This window comes from Piliocolobus tephrosceles, chromosome 9 (assembly GCF_002776525.5).
Source record: "Piliocolobus tephrosceles isolate RC106 chromosome 9, ASM277652v3, whole genome shotgun sequence".
In the NCBI taxonomy this organism is placed as follows: domain Eukaryota; kingdom Metazoa; phylum Chordata; class Mammalia; order Primates; family Cercopithecidae; genus Piliocolobus; species Piliocolobus tephrosceles.
Genome location: NC_045442.1, coordinates 99,569,106 through 99,575,278, shown reverse-complemented (window position 1 = coordinate 99,575,278; position 6,173 = coordinate 99,569,106).

Sequence of the window (6,173 nt, the reverse complement as noted above, 5' to 3'; positions counted from 1 at the left end):
TTTTTTTTTTTTTTTTTTTTTTTTTTTTTTTTTTTTTTTTTTTGAGATGGAGTCTCACACTGTCACCTGGGCTTAAGTGCAGTGGCACGATCTCACTGCAACCTCCACCTCCCGGGTTCAAGCAATTCTCCTGCCTCGACCTCCCAAGTAGCTGGGATTACAGGTGCCTACCATCACGCCCAGCTAATTTATTGTATTTTTAGTAGAGACGGGGTCTCACCATGTTGGCCAGGCTTGTCTGAAACTCCTGACCTCATGATTTGCCCGTGTTGGCCTCCCAAAGTGCTAGAATTACAGGTGTGAGCGACCGCACCTGGCCCAGATTTCTTATTTTTAAATTAATAAATATTTCAAAATTTTAGTGATAGATATAACTCAGAAAAGCAAAGATTTTGGGGAATCCTCAATAATTTTTTTTTTTTTTAGGGTCTTGCTGTCACCCAGGCTGGAGCATAGTAGGTAATCATAGCTTACTACAGCCCAGCCTTGACCTCCTGGCATCAAGCAATCCTCCTGTCTTGGCCTCCCAAAGTTTTGGAATTACAGGCATGAGCCACCACACCTGGCCCTAATTTTTGAGTCCAAATGAGTCCTGAGATAAAAATGTTTGAGGACCACTAGCCTAGAATAATCCTATCCCCTTGTCAGGTATTGGTCTGAGAACTTTCTTGTGGTCCAGTTCTGTCTACTGAGACAGGAGAGGGAATCTGATGGGAAGCTTCTGGAAAAAGTTTTTCCACTCCTAAGACAGAGCCACAAAAAGAGAGACTCTCTCTCCATCCTCTGGTTACCGATGCATCTGAATGTGATGCGGCCATCTTTCCACTGGCCTGAGAAAAAACACAGCATAAGCGCTGGCAGTGCTGTTTTCAGATTTCATTATCAGAGTGATTCAGTGAACATCTTTCCACACAATTGAGCTCTGCACATCTGTGTAGTTTTGGTAGAATAAATTCTTAGAATTGGAAGTGTTGGATGATGGGATATACACATTAAAAATTTTAATAAATATTGGCCAGGCGCAGTGGCTCACGCCTGTAATCCCAGCATTTTGGGAGGCCGAGGTGGGCAGGTCACCTGAGCCTGGGCACAGAGGCAAACTTCTAACATGGAGAAACCCCGTCTCTACTAAAAATACAAAAATCAGCCGGTCATGGTGGTGCATGCCTGTAATCCCAGCTATTTAGGAGGCCAAGGCAGGAGAATCACTTGAACCCGGGAGGTGGAGGTTGCAGTGAGCCAAGATCGCGCCATTGCACTCCAGCCTGGGCAACAAGAGCAAAACTCTGTCTCAAAAAAAATGTAATAGATATTGATACTGATAAGTTGTCCTCCCAAAAATTCGTACCACTATAAACTTCCACCAAGTTACTTAACAAGCACTTATATAAAGCTTACTATGTGCTTACTAGAAAACTGTTTTAAGCTTTTTACAAACATTTACTAATAGTGTGAGTGCCTATTTCCCTATACTTTAGCCAACTTAGTTTTTATCCCTGCTCATCTGATAAGCAGAAAATACCTTACTATTTCGAGGTGCTTTTTTTTTCTTTTTTACAATAAGATTGAACATTTAAAACATATTTTCTTTAGATTGTCTATTCATGTCCTTGGTCCATTTTCCTGTGGAGTTTTCATCTTTTTATTTTTTATTTCTAAGAGCCCTGTGTGTATTAAGGATACTAGCGCTTTAATGTCATACGTGTGACAAGTAAAGTTTAATAGTCACTTTTTCTGGCCGGGCGCGGTGGCTCAAGCCTGTAATCCCAGCACTTTGGGAGGCCGAGACGGGTGGATCACGAGGTCAGGAGTTCGAGACCATCCTGGCTAACACGGTGAAACCCCATCTCTACTAAAAATACAAAAAACTAGCCGGGCGAGGTGGCGGGCGCCTGTAGTCCCAGCTACTCAGGCGGCTGAGGCAGGAGAATGGCGTAAACCCGGGAGGCAGAGCTTGCAGTGAGCTGCGATCTGGCCACTGCACTCCAGCCTGGGCGACAGAGCGAGACTCCGTCTCAAAAAAAAAAAAAAAAAAAAAAAAAATAGTCACTTTTTCATAATTCCAGTATCTAAAAAGTTCTGAAAATTTTTTTTTTTTTTTTTTTTGTAAATTTGGTACAAACTCACTTGATAGCATGACCTCAATTGACATTGGGCCGTTTGTATTCTTTGTATATTTCACTTCATATAAAGAGCTGGAAGAAAAAACTTTTGCTGAAGAAAAACTTGTGTTTGATATACATAAATAACTGGTGGTGGTATATACTGTGTATTACCTTTTCTAAATTCTGAAAATTTACAATTTCATAAAACATTTGTCCCAAGGTTTTAGGTAAGAGATTGTGGATTTTATTTACCCACACATGTGTCTTTGTTGGTTCACTTTTGGATATGCTGAGTTGTAGATGCCTGTGGAGGCTTCACCTGGATATGGCCTGCATGCAGTTGGATATATGAGTTAGAAATTTAAGGGGGAAATTGGGGTTGGAGAAGTAGATTTTAGATTTATATTTATCAGCATATAGATGAGAGTTAAAATCACGTGGGTGTATGTCAGAAAGCATGTGTTGCCAAAAGAATGGTGAGAACATCAGCATTTAAGGGGTGAATGAGAGTCTATGATGAAGCAGGAAGTGAGGAAGGCTAATTGTGGAGCAGAAAAGTTGAATCAGACAGAGCAGAGGGGTGATCGATCATTCTGGACTGTGAACAATGACTACAGCTGAAGACAACACAGTAGAGGTTTGCTGGCTGTGAATTCTCCATGGAGCTATTGTCAGGTATTAGAGTGAACTTAGCCTTGTGGGGTGTTGGGAAGGAGTCAGGGAAGGGAGATGGAAGGGGATTTGAAGGTTGCCTCTGTGCCCAGGCTCAGGGATCTGGACCTCAACCTTCCTTAATAATTAGGCACCAGCCCTCTTAAGACCTTTCAACAAAAAGGTCTTAAGACAACAAAAGAGAATCCTTTTACAGGATTCTCTCCTGTAAAAGTTCTGTTGAAGGGTCTTGGGCAGTTTCCCAGCCCCATAGATAGATCTCTGTAGGTCCAACCCTCTAGCAAGTGGTCCAGACCTTGAAATGAACCAGATACTATAATGAGCGTGAGAAGCAGTTGGTCCTTTGTGCAGATACTGGGCCAGAGGAGACAGGAAAGTGGTTTTGACTTCTTCCTGTTTCTCTCTCCTGATGGGCCATGTGAGGACCCTTGATGGGAGCATTCAGGAAGTATTAGTACTTGCCAATAGCCAGCCACTTTCAAAGGAGACAAGTCTGGGACCTCAGGTCTGCCTTAGCCTGCCGGCTGCAAAACATTTACATTTGCTCTTCTGTCTAATAGAAGAAAAATCCATTTTTCATTTTCAGCTGAATGTTCTCAGCCTTAAAATGTGGGCCTTTGTTCATTCTAATTCGCCTACATCTGCATAAAACAGAAGTTCATTTTCAGAGCAATGTGGAGGGGGACCATGCACAATTCCGGTTATTGTATAGCAAAGCTATGCGCCTAACTTTTTATTCAGAGAGCAAATAATATATCCAAGATGTTATTGTGGGTGTTCTTCTGTCACTCATACTGGTGATGTCTTGTCTATCTCTGAAGAAACAATGGGCATTTATTTGGGATTGCTTAGATTTAGTAACATTCCTTTATTTTTCATTTCAAATGGCTCTTAACTGTGAAGTGGGGGGAAAATGAGTTAATTTCTTGACTATTTTAAATAGTTGTAATAGGTTCTAATTTTACCTCCAGTGGAAACAATTGAAAGTTTTTATGTTTATATTATTCTGGCAAGTTAATATGAACTAAAGAACATTAAACAAATATTTCAGTGCAGATCATGAAGCAAATACAGCACAAGATAGTAGCACTTCCAGTCCTGGACTGATTTCTGTGTACATTTCCTTTTAAAAAATTGCTTCTTTTCCAACACTACTGAACTGTACCCTTAAAAGTGGTCAAGGCCAGGCGCAGTGGCTCACACCTGTAGTCCCAGCACTTTAGGAGGCCGAGGTGGGCAGATTGCCTGAGCTCAGGAGTCTGAAACCACCCTGGCCAACATAGTGAAACTCCGTCTCTACTAAAATAAAAAATTAGCCAGGCATGGTGGCCTGCGCCTGTAATCCCAGCTACTCAGGAGGCTGAGGCGGGAGAATCGCTTGAACCCAGGAGGCAGAGTTTGCAAGTGAGCTCAGAGATTGCGCTGCTGCACTCCAGCTTGGGCAACAGAGTGAGACTCTGTCTGGAAGAGAAAAAAAAAAAAGTGGTCACAGTGGTAAATTTTATGTTAAGTGTATTTTACATTTTTTTAAAAAAGTTTCTCTTCCAAATCTTCAAAATTTGGAAGCATTTATTTGGTGAAGTAAGTAGCACAGTTGGCCAGGTGTGGTGACTTCATGCCAGCACTTCAGGAGGCCAAGGCAGGAGGATTGCTCGAGCCCAGCAGTCCAAGACCAACATGGACAACATAGCGAGACCCTGTCTCTACAAAAAATACAAAAATTAGCCAGGAATGGTGGCACACACCTGTAGTTCTAGCTACTTGGGAGGCTAAGGTGGGAGGCTCACTTGAGCCTGGGGAGGTCGAGGCCGTAGTGAGATGTGATGGCACCACTGCACTACTGCCTGGGTGAGATCCCGTCTCAGAAAAAAAAAAGAAAAAGAAGTCCAGTTGTCTCTCTATCTGAGGGGGATTGGTTCCAGGACTCCCCTACAGATACCCAAATCCGCACATGCTCAAGTCCCTGATATAAAACAGCATAACATTTGCATATAACCTACACACATCCACCTGTGTACTTTAGAGTATCTCTAGATTACTTATAACAACTACTGCAATGTAATGCTAGGTAAATAATTATTTATTATATTATTTTTTTAATTGTATTATTTTTATTGTTCCCCTCCCCCAGAATATTTTTTCTTTTTTCTCTTTCAAGACTTTTTTTTTTTTTTTTTGAGACAGGGTCTTGTTCTGTCACCTAGGCTGGAGTGCAGTGGCACGATCACAGCTCACTGCAGCCTCGACCTCCCAGGCTCAAGTGATTCTCCCGCCTTAGCCTCCCAAAGTGCTGGGATTACAGGTGTGAGCCACTGCACCCAGCCTTTCCCTCCTGGAATATTTTCATCTGTGGTTGGTTGAATCCACAGATGTGGAACTCATGGATATGGTGGGCTGACTGTACTTCCCATAGCTGCTTACCATATTCAAAGGGGAGCTTGATGGCAAAATATAATCTGAAGCCCAAAAAGTCAAACAAGCTCTAGAAAACATCCTTAAAAAACCAGCAGTTCCTTTCCCACTTCACATTCTTTGCACTCGCCGGAAGTAACCACTTTCTCTGTTCTCGTCTCCAGATCTCCAGTACTTCCAAATTATTCATGTTTAAGCATTATCCGTTGTCCCATCACTATGGGAGATGAGGACTAACTCTTTCACTACCATCAACACACACACCCCTCAACTCCTCCTCTTCCCAATAAGGGCGTATCGTGAATTTCGTTAATTCACGATGTGACATGATGACATGTCAATCACAGCTGAGCCATGTAATTAGACTATTACTTTCCCTTTCTTGCTTATATGATTCTTTTATGAATAGTAATTTTTTCTTAGTGTTCTTTGCACCAGTCATTTATTCCACCCTAAACTCTCCAGTTTTATAAATCTCCTCTCAAAATGTTCAAATATATCAATTACTCTCCATTTTGTCTTGGAAGCGTCTCTGACTGGCTCCTGTCTGGACTGGTTGCTGTGTATGCCGTCACCTTGGGGGTCCCGTTCTTTTGTATGCCCTGCATCTTCCTTAGTTTAGTCCCTTATTATGGTTGAGGAACAGCTTCCCGATAAAAGGTACGCAAGAAGTGACATGTTTGCTAGCCGGCGCTCATGCCTGTAATCCCAGCACTTTGGGAGGCCGAGGCGGGTGGATCACTTGAGGACAGGAGTTTGAGACCAGCTTGGCCAACATGGTGAAACCCCCATCTCTACCAAAACTAAAAAAAATAGCCAGGCATAGTGGTGCATGCCTGTAGTCCTAGCTACTCCCGAGAATCGCTTGCACCTGGGAGGCGGAAGTTGCAGTGAGCTGAGATCACACCACTGCACCACTGCAACCTGTCTTAAAAAATAAGAAGTAACATTTTTGGGAACTAGTGTGCCTGGAAACCTTTTTAT